This window comes from Pseudorca crassidens, chromosome 19 (genome assembly GCF_039906515.1).
Source record: "Pseudorca crassidens isolate mPseCra1 chromosome 19, mPseCra1.hap1, whole genome shotgun sequence".
Taxonomy (NCBI): Eukaryota; Metazoa; Chordata; class Mammalia; order Artiodactyla; family Delphinidae; genus Pseudorca; species Pseudorca crassidens.
The window spans coordinates 24,613,494-24,627,547 of record NC_090314.1 but is presented as its reverse complement, the minus strand read 5'-3'; the positions used below and the strand labels follow the sequence as shown (position 1 = coordinate 24,627,547).

The following is a 14,054-nucleotide window of genomic DNA, read 5'->3' as shown; positions in this document are numbered from 1 at the left end:
AGCCGCGGGCGAGTAGAGGAGAAGGCGGGCGGAGCGGGAGGCAAAAAGCCTACAGCACCCGGTATTCCCAGGCGGTCTCCCATCCAAGTACTAACCAGGCCCGACCCTGCTTAGCTTCCGAGATCAGACGAGATCGGGCGCGTTCAGGGTGGTATGGCCGTAGACGGGGGCGGGGGGCCGCGGGCGGCCTCTTGAGGCCCAGTTTCGCTGGCGCTGGCGCCTTAACGCCAGCCTTGCGGCCGGCCCGCCCCGGCAGGGCCCCCTCGCCCGCCCAGGCAGGGGGAACGGAGGTCTCGGGTATCGGGCGGCGGCGGAGGGTTTGGCGACCACCTCCCAGCCCAGGGCGGCCCTGACCCAGCAAACCCTTCGGCGCTTGGCGCCCCGCCCAAGATCCCGCACGTCGCTCACAGGGACGTGGCCCCGGAGGCTTCAGGGCCCGGGGCCCGCGGTCCCTTGGGCATCGGCCCTGCCCGCCCACGCGGCGCTAGGCGCAGCCCGACCGCAGCCCGGGCCGGCCCTTCTGCCCGACAGCAGCTGGCCCGAAGCCACTGGGAGCCACCATTGAGTCGCCACGGCCCCTCAGCCCCGGCAAGGCCACCCTTGCCCCCACACCCCCCACCGAGCTCAGGACCCCGCCCCTGGTGGCCGGCAGGCCCGGGGAAGTGGCCCCTGCCCTCGATCCCGCACCCGCACCCGGCCGCGGTGACACGTCAGAGGGGCGGGGTGGTGGTGGGGCGGGGCTTTTGTCGGAGGGAGCTGTGGAGGGACACACCGGCACACAGGTGGCGGCGCCGGGGCTGGGCGCCGGTGGGGGAGGCCAGGTGCAGGTCGAGGGGCTCGCGGGCCGAAAGGACGGCAACTGGGCCCGCGGCGGAGTCTGGGTCTGGAGGGCTCTGAGCCTCCATCCGCTCTGGTGCCTCGGGTCTACCGGCCCGACGCCTGGTAGCGTGACACCCCACCGGCCCACAGACGTAGCCTCCCCAGCTGTGCTCACAGCGAGTCCAACCGCAGCCTGCATCCCTCCGCGGGACACTTGGATTACTCCCGCGATCCCCACGAGGTGCGGCACCCGGCGGCCGAATGGGCTGAGATCCTGCCCTTGCGGCGGCGCCCTGTGGCCACCTCCGCCTCCCTCACGGTACTGGCCGAGGCCTCGGACCAGCGGGCCCCGGCTCCCAGCTCAGCGCTGCTCCTCCGCCCCTCTCACCTCCTGCCCGACGTCCAGGCTACCGAGCACCCTCCACCCCCGCCCACCTTCATGCCACTCAGCCGGAACCCGGGAGGCAATGCCAACTACCAGGTGTATGACAGTCTGGTGCTGAAGCGGCAACCGCAGGAGGGCCAAGCGCGGGCCAACTCGCTGCTACCTTCCACCTCGGCCTCCAGGCCCTCTCTGCACGGGAGCCAGACTGGGAAAATGAACTTACCAGCAGCAAATGGGGGCAGGGGCAGGGGGCGGCAGGGCATGGAGAGAGGAATAAAGAGCGCCAGAGTCCAGGAAACATTGGTGGTCTGTGGCTTGGAAGCGCCACTACTTCTGCCAGCCTGGGTCCCTGCGCTTGGCTTCCTGCAATAAGAAGCCAGTGTCCCCTTCTTGGCCTGAGGGTCCCTTTGGTTTAGTGGCCACAGCTCTGCCAGCAGGCCCCTCCTGGTCCTATACCATGCACTAAGTACATCTGCAGCTGCAGACTCCAAACCCCTGGTCTCTGGGCACCTCCTCTGTGTCTCAGCTGTCCCTGTCCACAGAGAGCCTCATACAAGAAGTTGCTTCCAAACTGGGAGGTTCCACATCTGGGCAGGTCCAGCTCCAGGCCCAGTGAAGGGCATGAAGAAGGCTGAGGCTCTGGACTCCAGCCAGGCCTTCAGCAGGCCTCTGAGGCCAAGGTCTTCCTAGTCTCAAGAGGGGCCAAGAGACGCAATGTGTCATTTGAACAAGTGAGTCAGCGGGCGGTGAGCGAATGAATGACCGCTCGAGGGGATGTATGCCGGCCACCGGGCCCTGTTTGACTGTCCAGGCTCAGCTTACCTGACCCTGGTTACCAGGGAATGCCACTCTGGGCCCTCCTTTTCATCCCCCTCCCTCACTGTGACCTCACCACCTGCCCCATTATGACCCAGTCTGGCTCCCAGTTAAAACTGGAGGGCAGAGGGCCCAGGCAGTCCTGGGACCAACGGCCATGGGTGAGCGAAACTACTACCGAGCCGAGCCGTTCACTGGCCCCATCCCCAGGAAATGCCAGGAGCAAGGATACTCAATTCTTCTGATCCCGGTCAGCTTCATCTTGCTCAACGTGGGGATCAACATGGTGACTATGGTCAGGGCAGGATCTGTGCAGCGCGGCTGGGGGAGCCCTGGGGTCTTGAAGGGGCTGAGGTGGGAGGGCTGCTGGGGTGTGACCGGACAAGGGTTGGATTTCAGGGCTCACCCTGCTCCCGGCCTCCCCCCTCCCCTTCTTCCCTCAACTCTGGAGGCATCTGAAGAGATTCTTGCGGGCACTTTTCAATCGTATTTTCCACAAAGGTGAGTGGGCGCCGGCGTGGGTTCAGGGGATGTGGGCCTGTCCCCTTTCTTCTATCCCTGCCTTGATTCTCAGCCCCTCAGGAACCCAGGCCCTGACCCATCTCGCCTTTCCCCACAGACAAGCAAGCCAGCTGTGTAGGCACCCATCGCATGTGCATGCGCTGCTCCGTGGATCCCAAGAACCTGTGCTCAAGAGTTTCTTCCCACTTCTGCCATCGCCCAAGCTTCCTGCTCGGGCAGGTAAACCACCTTGCCTACTGCCTGCAGCGGGGCTCGGCGGGGGCGGAGCCGGCGGCCCCCCCGCCGCGGGCGAGTAAAGGAGAAGGCGGGCGGAGCGGGAGGCAAAAAGCCTACAGCACCCGGTATTCCCAGGCGGTCTCCCATCCAAGTACTAACCAGGCCCGACCCTGCTTAGCTTCCGAGATCAGACGAGATCGGGCGCGTTCAGGGTGGTATGGCCGTAGACGGGGGCGGGGGGCCGCGGGCGGCCTCTTGAGGCCCAGTTTCGCTGGCGCTGGCGCCTTAACGCCAGCCTTGCGGCCGGCCCGCCCCGGCAGGGCCCCCTCGCCCGCCCAGGCAGGGGGAACGGAGGTCTCGGGTATCGGGCGGCGGCGGAGGGTTTGGCGACCACCTCCCAGCCCAGGGCGGCCCTGACCCAGCAAACCCTTCGGCGCTTGGCGCCCCGCCCAAGATCCCGCACGTCGCTCACAGGGACGTGGCCCCGGAGGCTTCAGGGCCCGGGGCCCGCGGTCCCTTGGGCATCGGCCCTGCCCGCCCACGCGGCGCTAGGCGCAGCCCGGCCGCAGCCCGGGCCGGCCCTCCTGCCCGACAGCAGCCGGCCCGAAGCCACCGGGAGCCACCATTGAGTCGCCACGGCCCCTCAGCCCCGGCAAGGCCACCCTTGCCCCCACACCCCCCGCCGAGCTCAGGACCCCGCCCCTGGTGGCCGGCAGGCCCGGGGAAGCGGCCCCTGCCCTCGATCCCGCTCCCGCACCCAACCGCGGTGACACGCCAGAGGGGCGGGGTGGTGGTGGGGCGGGGCTTTTGTCGGAGGGAGCTGTGGAGGGACACACCGGCACACAGGTGGCGGCGCCGGGACTGGGCGCCGGTGGGGGCGGCCAGGTGCAGGTCGAGGGGCTCGCGGGCCGAAAGGACGGCAACTGGGCCCGCGGCGGAGTCTGGGTCCGGGCCAGCCACCCCGGGAGCGTCTGGGGTGCGGCTGCCTTCCAGGGCCGCCTTCTGGCCGCCTGGCCGGCCGGGCCGGCGGGGAGCGCCCCCGCCGGCGCGCGCCGTGGTGGGAGGGGCCTGAGGAGGTGGGGCCTGCAGCGCGGCCCGGCGGGGGCGGAGCCGGCGGCCCCAGCCGCGGGCGAGTAGAGGAGAAGGCGGGCGGAGCGGGAGGCAAAAAGCCTACAGCACCCGGTATTCCCAGGCGGTCTCCCATCCAAGTACTAACCAGGCCCGACCCTGCTTAGCTTCCGAGATCAGACGAGATCGGGCGCGTTCAGGGTGGTATGGCCGTAGACGGGGGCGGGGGGCCGCGGGCGGCCTCTTGAGGCCCAGTTTCGCTGGCGCTGGCGCCTTAACGCCAGCCTTGCGGCCGGCCCGCCCCGGCAGGGCCCCCTCGCCCGCCCAGGCAGGGGGAACGGAGGTCTCGGGTATCGGGCGGCGGCGGAGGGTTTGGCGACCACCTCCCAGCCCAGGGCGGCCCTGACCCAGCAAACCCTTCGGCGCTTGGCGCCCCGCCCAAGATCCCGCACGTCGCTCACAGGGACGTGGCCCCGGAGGCTTCAGGGCCCGGGGCCCGCGGTCCCTTGGGCATCGGCCCTGCCCGCCCACGCGGCGCTAGGCGCAGCCCGACCGCAGCCCGGGCCGGCCCTTCTGCCCGACAGCAGCTGGCCCGAAGCCACTGGGAGCCACCATTGAGTCGCCACGGCCCCTCAGCCCCGGCAAGGCCACCCTTGCCCCCACACCCCCCACCGAGCTCAGGACCCCGCCCCTGGTGGCCGGCAGGCCCGGGGAAGTGGCCCCTGCCCTCGATCCCGCACCCGCACCCGGCCGCGGTGACACGTCAGAGGGGCGGGGTGGTGGTGGGGCGGGGCTTTTGTCGGAGGGAGCTGTGGAGGGACACACCGGCACACAGGTGGCGGCGCCGGGGCTGGGCGCCGGTGGGGGAGGCCAGGTGCAGGTCGAGGGGCTCGCGGGCCGAAAGGACGGCAACTGGGCCCGCGGCGGAGTCTGGGTCTGGAGGGCTCTGAGCCTCCATCCGCTCTGGTGCCTCGGGTCTACCGGCCCGACGCCTGGTAGCGTGACACCCCACCGGCCCACAGACGTAGCCTCCCCAGCTGTGCTCACAGCGAGTCCAACCGCAGCCTGCATCCCTCCGCGGGACACTTGGATTACTCCCGCGATCCCCACGAGGTGCGGCACCCGGCGGCCGAATGGGCTGAGATCCTGCCCTTGCGGCGGCGCCCTGTGGCCACCTCCGCCTCCCTCACGGTACTGGCCGAGGCCTCGGACCAGCGGGCCCCGGCTCCCAGCTCAGCGCTGCTCCTCCGCCCCTCTCACCTCCTGCCCGACGTCCAGGCTACCGAGCACCCTCCACCCCCGCCCACCTTCATGCCACTCAGCCGGAACCCGGGAGGCAATGCCAACTACCAGGTGTATGACAGTCTGGTGCTGAAGCGGCAACCGCAGGAGGGCCAAGCGCGGGCCAACTCGCTGCTACCTTCCACCTCGGCCTCCAGGCCCTCTCTGCACGGGAGCCAGACTGGGAAAATGAACTTACCAGCAGCAAATGGGGGCAGGGGCAGGGGGCGGCAGGGCATGGAGAGAGGAATAAAGAGCGCCAGAGTCCAGGAAACATTGGTGGTCTGTGGCTTGGAAGCGCCACTACTTCTGCCAGCCTGGGTCCCTGCGCTTGGCTTCCTGCAATAAGAAGCCAGTGTCCCCTTCTTGGCCTGAGGGTCCCTTTGGTTTAGTGGCCACAGCTCTGCCAGCAGGCCCCTCCTGGTCCTATACCATGCACTAAGTACATCTGCAGCTGCAGACTCCAAACCCCTGGTCTCTGGGCACCTCCTCTGTGTCTCAGCTGTCCCTGTCCACAGAGAGCCTCATACAAGAAGTTGCTTCCAAACTGGGAGGTTCCACATCTGGGCAGGTCCAGCTCCAGGCCCAGTGAAGGGCATGAAGAAGGCTGAGGCTCTGGACTCCAGCCAGGCCTTCAGCAGGCCTCTGAGGCCAAGGTCTTCCTAGTCTCAAGAGGGGCCAAGAGACGCAATGTGTCATTTGAACAAGTGAGTCAGCGGGCGGTGAGCGAATGAATGACCGCTCGAGGGGATGTATGCCGGCCACCGGGCCCTGTTTGACTGTCCAGGCTCAGCTTACCTGACCCTGGTTACCAGGGAATGCCACTCTGGGCCCTCCTTTTCATCCCCCTCCCTCACTGTGACCTCACCACCTGCCCCATTATGACCCAGTCTGGCTCCCAGTTAAAACTGGAGGGCAGAGGGCCCAGGCAGTCCTGGGACCAACGGCCATGGGTGAGCGAAACTACTACCGAGCCGAGCCGTTCACTGGCCCCATCCCCAGGAAATGCCAGGAGCAAGGATACTCAATTCTTCTGATCCCGGTCAGCTTCATCTTGCTCAACGTGGGGATCAACATGGTGACTATGGTCAGGGCAGGATCTGTGCAGCGCGGCTGGGGGAGCCCTGGGGTCTTGAAGGGGCTGAGGTGGGAGGGCTGCTGGGGTGTGACCGGACAAGGGTTGGATTTCAGGGCTCACCCTGCTCCCGGCCTCCCCCCTCCCCTTCTTCCCTCAACTCTGGAGGCATCTGAAGAGATTCTTGCGGGCACTTTTCAATCGTATTTTCCACAAAGGTGAGTGGGCGCCGGCGTGGGTTCAGGGGATGTGGGCCTGTCCCCTTTCTTCTATCCCTGCCTTGATTCTCAGCCCCTCAGGAACCCAGGCCCTGACCCATCTCGCCTTTCCCCACAGACAAGCAAGCCAGCTGTGTAGGCACCCATTGCATGTGCATGCGCTGCTCCGTGGATCCCAAGAACCTGTGCTCAAGAGTTTCTTCCCACTTCTGCCATCGCCCAAGCTTCCTGCTCGGGCAGGTAAACCACCTTGCCTACTGCCTGCAGCGGGGCTCGGCGGGGGCGGAGCCGGCGGCCCCCCCGCCGCGGGCGAGTAAAGGAGAAGGCGGGCGGAGCGGGAGGCAAAAAGCCTACAGCACCCGGTATTCCCAGGCGGTCTCCCATCCAAGTACTAACCAGGCCCGACCCTGCTTAGCTTCCGAGATCAGACGAGATCGGGCGCGTTCAGGGTGGTATGGCCGTAGACGGGGGTGGGGGGCCGCGGGCGGCCTCTTGAGGCCCAGTTTCGCTGGCGCTGGCGCCTTAACGCCAGCCTGGCGGCCAGCCCGCCCCGGCAGGGCCCCCTCGCCCGCCCAGGCAGGGGGAACGGAGGTCTCGGGTATCGGGCGGCGGCGGAGGGTTTGGCGACCACCTCCCAGCCCAGGGCGGCCCTGACCCAGCAAACCCTTCGGCGCTTGGCGCCCCGCCCAAGATCCCGCACGTCGCTCACAGGGACGTGGCCCCGGAGGCTTCAGGGCCCGGGGCCCGCGGTCCCTTGGGCATCGGCCCTGCCCGCCCACGCGGCGCTAGGCGCAGCCCGACCGCAGCCCGGGCCGGCCCTTCTGCCCGACAGCAGCTGGCCCGAAGCCACTGGGAGCCACCATTGAGTCGCCACGGCCCCTCAGCCCCGGCAAGGCCACCCTTGCCCCCACACCCCCCACCGAGCTCAGGACCCCGCCCCTGGTGGCCGGCAGGCCCGGGGAAGTGGCCCCTGCCCTCGATCCCGCACCCGCACCCGGCCGCGGTGACACGTCAGAGGGGCGGGGTGGTGGTGGGGCGGGGCTTTTGTCGGAGGGAGCTGTGGAGGGACACACCGGCACACAGGTGGCGGCGCCGGGGCTGGGCGCCGGTGGGGGAGGCCAGGTGCAGGTCGAGGGGCTCGCGGGCCGAAAGGACGGCAACTGGGCCCGCGGCGGAGTCTGGGTCTGGAGGGCTCTGAGCCTCCATCCGCTCTGGTGCCTCGGGTCTACCGGCCCGACGCCTGGTAGCGTGACACCCCACCGGCCCACAGACGTAGCCTCCCCAGCTGTGCTCACAGCGAGTCCAACCGCAGCCTGCATCCCTCCGCGGGACACTTGGATTACTCCCGCGATCCCCACGAGGTGCGGCACCCGGCGGCCGAATGGGCTGAGATCCTGCCCTTGCGGCGGCGCCCTGTGGCCACCTCCGCCTCCCTCACGGTACTGGCCGAGGCCTCGGACCAGCGGGCCCCGGCTCCCAGCTCAGCGCTGCTCCTCCGCCCCTCTCACCTCCTGCCCGACGTCCAGGCTACCGAGCACCCTCCACCCCCGCCCACCTTCATGCCACTCAGCCGGAACCCGGGAGGCAATGCCAACTACCAGGTGTATGACAGTCTGGTGCTGAAGCGGCAACCGCAGGAGGGCCAAGCGCGGGCCAACTCGCTGCTACCTTCCACCTCGGCCTCCAGGCCCTCTCTGCACGGGAGCCAGACTGGGAAAATGAACTTACCAGCAGCAAATGGGGGCAGGGGCAGGGGGCGGCAGGGCATGGAGAGAGGAATAAAGAGCGCCAGAGTCCAGGAAACATTGGTGGTCTGTGGCTTGGAAGCGCCACTCCTTCTGCCAGCCTGGGTCCCTGCGCTTGGCTTCCTGCAATAAGAAGCCAGTGTCCCCTTCTTGGCCTGAGGGTCCCTTTGGTTTAGTGGCCACAGCTCTGCCAGCAGGCCCCTCCTGGTCCTATACCATGCACTAAGTACATCTGCAGCTGCAGACTCCAAACCCCTGGTCTCTGGGCACCTCCTCTGTGTCTCAGCTGTCCCTGTCCACAGAGAGCCTCATACAAGAAGTTGCTTCCAAACTGGGAGGTTCCACATCTGGGCAGGTCCAGCTCCAGGCCCAGTGAAGGGCATGAAGAAGGCTGAGGCTCTGGACTCCAGCCAGGCCTTCAGCAGGCCTCTGAGGCCAAGGTCTTCCTAGTCTCAAGAGGGGCCAAGAGACGCAATGTGTCATTTGAACAAGTGAGTCAGCGGGCGGTGAGCGAATGAATGACCGCTCGAGGGGATGTATGCCGGCCACCGGGCCCTGTTTGACTGTCCAGGCTCAGCTTACCTGACCCTGGTTACCAGGGAATGCCACTCTGGGCCCTCCTTTTCATCCCCCTCCCTCACTGTGACCTCACCACCTGCCCCATTATGACCCAGTCTGGCTCCCAGTTAAAACTGGAGGGCAGAGGGCCCAGGCAGTCCTGGGACCAACGGCCATGGGTGAGCGAAACTACTACCGAGCCGAGCCGTTCACTGGCCCCATCCCCAGGAAATGCCAGGAGCAAGGATACTCAATTCTTCTGATCCCGGTCAGCTTCATCTTGCTCAACGTGGGGATCAACATGGTGACTATGGTCAGGGCAGGATCTGTGCAGCGCGGCTGGGGGAGCCCTGGGGTCTTGAAGGGGCTGAGGTGGGAGGGCTGCTGGGGTGTGACCGGACAAGGGTTGGATTTCAGGGCTCACCCTGCTCCCGGCCTCCCCCCTCCCCTTCTTCCCTCAACTCTGGAGGCATCTGAAGAGATTCTTGCGGGCACTTTTCAATCGTATTTTCCACAAAGGTGAGTGGGCGCCGGCGTGGGTTCAGGGGATGTGGGCCTGTCCCCTTTCTTCTATCCCTGCCTTGATTCTCAGCCCCTCAGGAACCCAGGCCCTGACCCATCTCGCCTTTCCCCACAGACAAGCAAGCCAGCTGTGTAGGCACCCATTGCATGTGCATGCGCTGCTCCGTGGATCCCAAGAACCTGTGCTCAAGAGTTTCTTCCCACTTCTGCCATCGCCCAAGCTTCCTGCTCGGGCAGGTAAACCACCTTGCCTACTGCCTGCAGCGGGGCTCGGCGGGGGCGGAGCCGGCGGCCCCCCCGCCGCGGGCGAGTAAAGGAGAAGGCGGGCGGAGCGGGAGGCAAAAAGCCTACAGCACCCGGTATTCCCAGGCGGTCTCCCATCCAAGTACTAACCAGGCCCGACCCTGCTTAGCTTCCGAGATCAGACGAGATCGGGCGCGTTCAGGGTGGTATGGCCGTAGACGGGGGTGGGGGGCCGCGGGCGGCCTCTTGAGGCCCAGTTTCGCTGGCGCTGGCGCCTTAACGCCAGCCTGGCGGCCAGCCCGCCCCGGCAGGGCCCCCTCGCCCGCCCAGGCAGGGGGAACGGAGGTCTCGGGTATCGGGCGGCGGCGGAGGGTTTGGCGACCACCTCCCAGCCCAGGGCGGCCCTGACCCAGCAAACCCTTCGGCGCTTGGCGCCCCGCCCAAGATCCCGCACGTCGCTCACAGGGACGTGGCCCCGGAGGCTTCAGGGCCCGGGGCCCGCGGTCCCTTGGGCATCGGCCCTGCCCGCCCACGCGGCGCTAGGCGCAGCCCGGCCGCAGCCCGGGCCGGCCCTCCTGCCCGACAGCAGCCGGCCCGAAGCCACCGGGAGCCACCATTGAGTCGCCACGGCCCCTCAGCCCCGGCAAGGCCACCCTTGCCCCCACACCCCCCGCCGAGCTCAGGACCCCGCCCCTGGTGGCCGGCAGGCCCGGGGAAGCGGCCCCTGCCCTCGATCCCGCTCCCGCACCCGGCCGCGGTGACACGCCAGAGGGGCGGGGTGGTGGTGGGGCGGGGCTTTTGTCGGAGGGAGCTGTGGAGGGACACACCGGCACACAGGTGGCGGCGCCGGGACTGGGCGCCGGTGGGGGCGGCCAGGTGCAGGTCGAGGGGCTCGCGGGCCGAAAGGACGGCAACTGGGCCCGCGGCGGAGTCTGGGTCCGGGCCAGCCACCCCGGGAGCGTCTGGGGTGCGGCTGCCTTCCAGGGCCGCCTTCTGGCCGCCTGGCCGGCCGGGCCGGCGGGGAGCGCCCCCGCCGGCGCGCGCCGTGGTGGGAGGGGCCTGAGGAGGTGGGGCCTGCAGCGCGGCCCGGCGGGGGCGGAGCCGGCGGCCCCAGCCGCGGGCGAGTAGAGGAGAAGGCGGGCGGAGCGGGAGGCAAAAAGCCTACAGCACCCGGTATTCCCAGGCGGTCTCCCATCCAAGTACTAACCAGGCCCGACCCTGCTTAGCTTCCGAGATCAGACGAGATCGGGCGCGTTCAGGGTGGTATGGCCGTAGACGGGGGCGGGGGGCCGCGGGCGGCCTCTTGAGGCCCAGTTTCGCTGGCGCTGGCGCCTTAACGCCAGCCTTGCGGCCGGCCCGCCCCGGCAGGGCCCCCTCGCCCGCCCAGGCAGGGGGAACGGAGGTCTCGGGTATCGGGCGGCGGCGGAGGGTTTGGCGACCACCTCCCAGCCCAGGGCGGCCCTGACCCAGCAAACCCTTCGGCGCTTGGCGCCCCGCCCAAGATCCCGCACGTCGCTCACAGGGACGTGGCCCCGGAGGCTTCAGGGCCCGGGGCCCGCGGTCCCTTGGGCATCGGCCCTGCCCGCCCACGCGGCGCTAGGCGCAGCCCGACCGCAGCCCGGGCCGGCCCTTCTGCCCGACAGCAGCTGGCCCGAAGCCACTGGGAGCCACCATTGAGTCGCCACGGCCCCTCAGCCCCGGCAAGGCCACCCTTGCCCCCACACCCCCCACCGAGCTCAGGACCCCGCCCCTGGTGGCCGGCAGGCCCGGGGAAGTGGCCCCTGCCCTCGATCCCGCACCCGCACCCGGCCGCGGTGACACGTCAGAGGGGCGGGGTGGTGGTGGGGCGGGGCTTTTGTCGGAGGGAGCTGTGGAGGGACACACCGGCACACAGGTGGCGGCGCCGGGGCTGGGCGCCGGTGGGGGAGGCCAGGTGCAGGTCGAGGGGCTCGCGGGCCGAAAGGACGGCAACTGGGCCCGCGGCGGAGTCTGGGTCTGGAGGGCTCTGAGCCTCCATCCGCTCTGGTGCCTCGGGTCTACCGGCCCGACGCCTGGTAGCGTGACACCCCACCGGCCCACAGACGTAGCCTCCCCAGCTGTGCTCACAGCGAGTCCAACCGCAGCCTGCATCCCTCCGCGGGACACTTGGATTACTCCCGCGATCCCCACGAGGTGCGGCACCCGGCGGCCGAATGGGCTGAGATCCTGCCCTTGCGGCGGCGCCCTGTGGCCACCTCCGCCTCCCTCACGGTACTGGCCGAGGCCTCGGACCAGCGGGCCCCGGCTCCCAGCTCAGCGCTGCTCCTCCGCCCCTCTCACCTCCTGCCCGACGTCCAGGCTACCGAGCACCCTCCACCCCCGCCCACCTTCATGCCACTCAGCCGGAACCCGGGAGGCAATGCCAACTACCAGGTGTATGACAGTCTGGTGCTGAAGCGGCAACCGCAGGAGGGCCAAGCGCGGGCCAACTCGCTGCTACCTTCCACCTCGGCCTCCAGGCCCTCTCTGCACGGGAGCCAGACTGGGAAAATGAACTTACCAGCAGCAAATGGGGGCAGGGGCAGGGGGCGGCAGGGCATGGAGAGAGGAATAAAGAGCGCCAGAGTCCAGGAAACATTGGTGGTCTGTGGCTTGGAAGCGCCACTACTTCTGCCAGCCTGGGTCCCTGCGCTTGGCTTCCTGCAATAAGAAGCCAGTGTCCCCTTCTTGGCCTGAGGGTCCCTTTGGTTTAGTGGCCACAGCTCTGCCAGCAGGCCCCTCCTGGTCCTATACCATGCACTAAGTACATCTGCAGCTGCAGACTCCAAACCCCTGGTCTCTGGGCACCTCCTCTGTGTCTCAGCTGTCCCTGTCCACAGAGAGCCTCATACAAGAAGTTGCTTCCAAACTGGGAGGTTCCACATCTGGGCAGGTCCAGCTCCAGGCCCAGTGAAGGGCATGAAGAAGGCTGAGGCTCTGGACTCCAGCCAGGCCTTCAGCAGGCCTCTGAGGCCAAGGTCTTCCTAGTCTCAAGAGGGGCCAAGAGACGCAATGTGTCATTTGAACAAGTGAGTCAGCGGGCGGTGAGCGAATGAATGACCGCTCGAGGGGATGTATGCCGGCCACCGGGCCCTGTTTGACTGTCCAGGCTCAGCTTACCTGACCCTGGTTACCAGGGAATGCCACTCTGGGCCCTCCTTTTCATCCCCCTCCCTCACTGTGACCTCACCACCTGCCCCATTATGACCCAGTCTGGCTCCCAGTTAAAACTGGAGGGCAGAGGGCCCAGGCAGTCCTGGGACCAACGGCCATGGGTGAGCGAAACTACTACCGAGCCGAGCCGTTCACTGGCCCCATCCCCAGGAAATGCCAGGAGCAAGGATACTCAATTCTTCTGATCCCGGTCAGCTTCATCTTGCTCAACGTGGGGATCAACATGGTGACTATGGTCAGGGCAGGATCTGTGCAGCGCGGCTGGGGGAGCCCTGGGGTCTTGAAGGGGCTGAGGTGGGAGGGCTGCTGGGGTGTGACCGGACAAGGGTTGGATTTCAGGGCTCACCCTGCTCCCGGCCTCCCCCCTCCCCTTCTTCCCTCAACTCTGGAGGCATCTGAAGAGATTCTTGCGGGCACTTTTCAATCGTATTTTCCACAAAGGTGAGTGGGCGCCGGCGTGGGTTCAGGGGATGTGGGCCTGTCCCCTTTCTTCTATCCCTGCCTTGATTCTCAGCCCCTCAGGAACCCAGGCCCTGACCCATCTCGCCTTTCCCCACAGACAAGCAAGCCAGCTGTGTAGGCACCCATTGCATGTGCATGCGCTGCTCCGTGGATCCCAAGAACCTGTGCTCAAGAGTTTCTTCCCACTTCTGCCATCGCCCAAGCTTCCTGCTCGGGCAGGTAAACCACCTTGCCTACTGCCTGCAGCGGGGCTCGGCGGGGGCGGAGCCGGCGGCCCCCCCGCCGCGGGCGAGTAAAGGAGAAGGCGGGCGGAGCGGGAGGCAAAAAGCCTACAGCACCCGGTATTCCCAGGCGGTCTCCCATCCAAGTACTAACCAGGCCCGACCCTGCTTAGCTTCCGAGATCAGACGAGATCGGGCGCGTTCAGGGTGGTATGGCCGTAGACGGGGGTGGGGGGCCGCGGGCGGCCTCTTGAGGCCCAGTTTCGCTGGCGCTGGCGCCTTAACGCCAGCCTGGCGGCCAGCCCGCCCCGGCAGGGCCCCCTCGCCCGCCCAGGCAGGGGGAACGGAGGTCTCGGGTATCGGGCGGCGGCGGAGGGTTTGGCGACCACCTCCCAGCCCAGGGCGGCCCTGACCCAGCAAACCCTTCGGCGCTTGGCGCCCCGCCCAAGATCCCGCACGTCGCTCACAGGGACGTGGCCCCGGAGGCTTCAGGGCCCGGGGCCCGCGGTCCCTTGGGCATCGGCCCTGCCCGCCCACGCGGCGCTAGGCGCAGCCCGGCCGCAGCCCGGGCCGGCCCTCCTGCCCGACAGCAGCCGGCCCGAAGCCACCGGGAGCCACCATTGAGTCGCCACGGCCCCTCAGCCCCGGCAAGGCCACCCTTGCCCCCACACCCCCCGCCGAGCTCAGGACCCCGCCCCTGGTGGCCGGCAG

At 68.1% G+C, this 14,054-nt stretch overlaps 7 non-coding genes across 7 annotated transcripts; all 7 read right to left on the bottom strand.

Annotated features, from left to right (window-relative positions):
* Positions 1-46: 46 nt before the first annotated feature.
* On the bottom strand, positions 47-165 carry LOC137214202 (5S ribosomal RNA). Its single transcript, XR_010938826.1, has one exon. It is a non-coding gene; the product is annotated as a 5S ribosomal RNA (ribosomal RNA).
* Positions 166-2,868: 2,703 nt separating this feature from the next.
* Positions 2,869-2,987, bottom strand: LOC137214201 (5S ribosomal RNA). Its single transcript, XR_010938825.1, has one exon. It is a non-coding gene; the product is annotated as a 5S ribosomal RNA (ribosomal RNA).
* A 938-nt stretch (positions 2,988-3,925) lies between these two features.
* Positions 3,926-4,044, bottom strand: LOC137214200 (5S ribosomal RNA). The gene has a single exon (XR_010938824.1). It is a non-coding gene; the product is annotated as a 5S ribosomal RNA (ribosomal RNA).
* A 2,703-nt stretch (positions 4,045-6,747) lies between these two features.
* On the bottom strand, positions 6,748-6,866 carry LOC137214199 (5S ribosomal RNA). Its single transcript, XR_010938823.1, has one exon. It is a non-coding gene; the product is annotated as a 5S ribosomal RNA (ribosomal RNA).
* A 2,703-nt stretch (positions 6,867-9,569) lies between these two features.
* Positions 9,570-9,688, bottom strand: LOC137214198 (5S ribosomal RNA). The gene has a single exon (XR_010938822.1). It is a non-coding gene; the product is annotated as a 5S ribosomal RNA (ribosomal RNA).
* Positions 9,689-10,626: 938 nt separating this feature from the next.
* LOC137214197 (5S ribosomal RNA) lies at positions 10,627-10,745 on the bottom strand. The gene has a single exon (XR_010938821.1). It is a non-coding gene; the product is annotated as a 5S ribosomal RNA (ribosomal RNA).
* Positions 10,746-13,448: 2,703 nt separating this feature from the next.
* On the bottom strand, positions 13,449-13,567 carry LOC137214196 (5S ribosomal RNA). The gene has a single exon (XR_010938819.1). It is a non-coding gene; the product is annotated as a 5S ribosomal RNA (ribosomal RNA).
* Between the last annotated feature and the right edge of the window lie 487 nt (positions 13,568-14,054).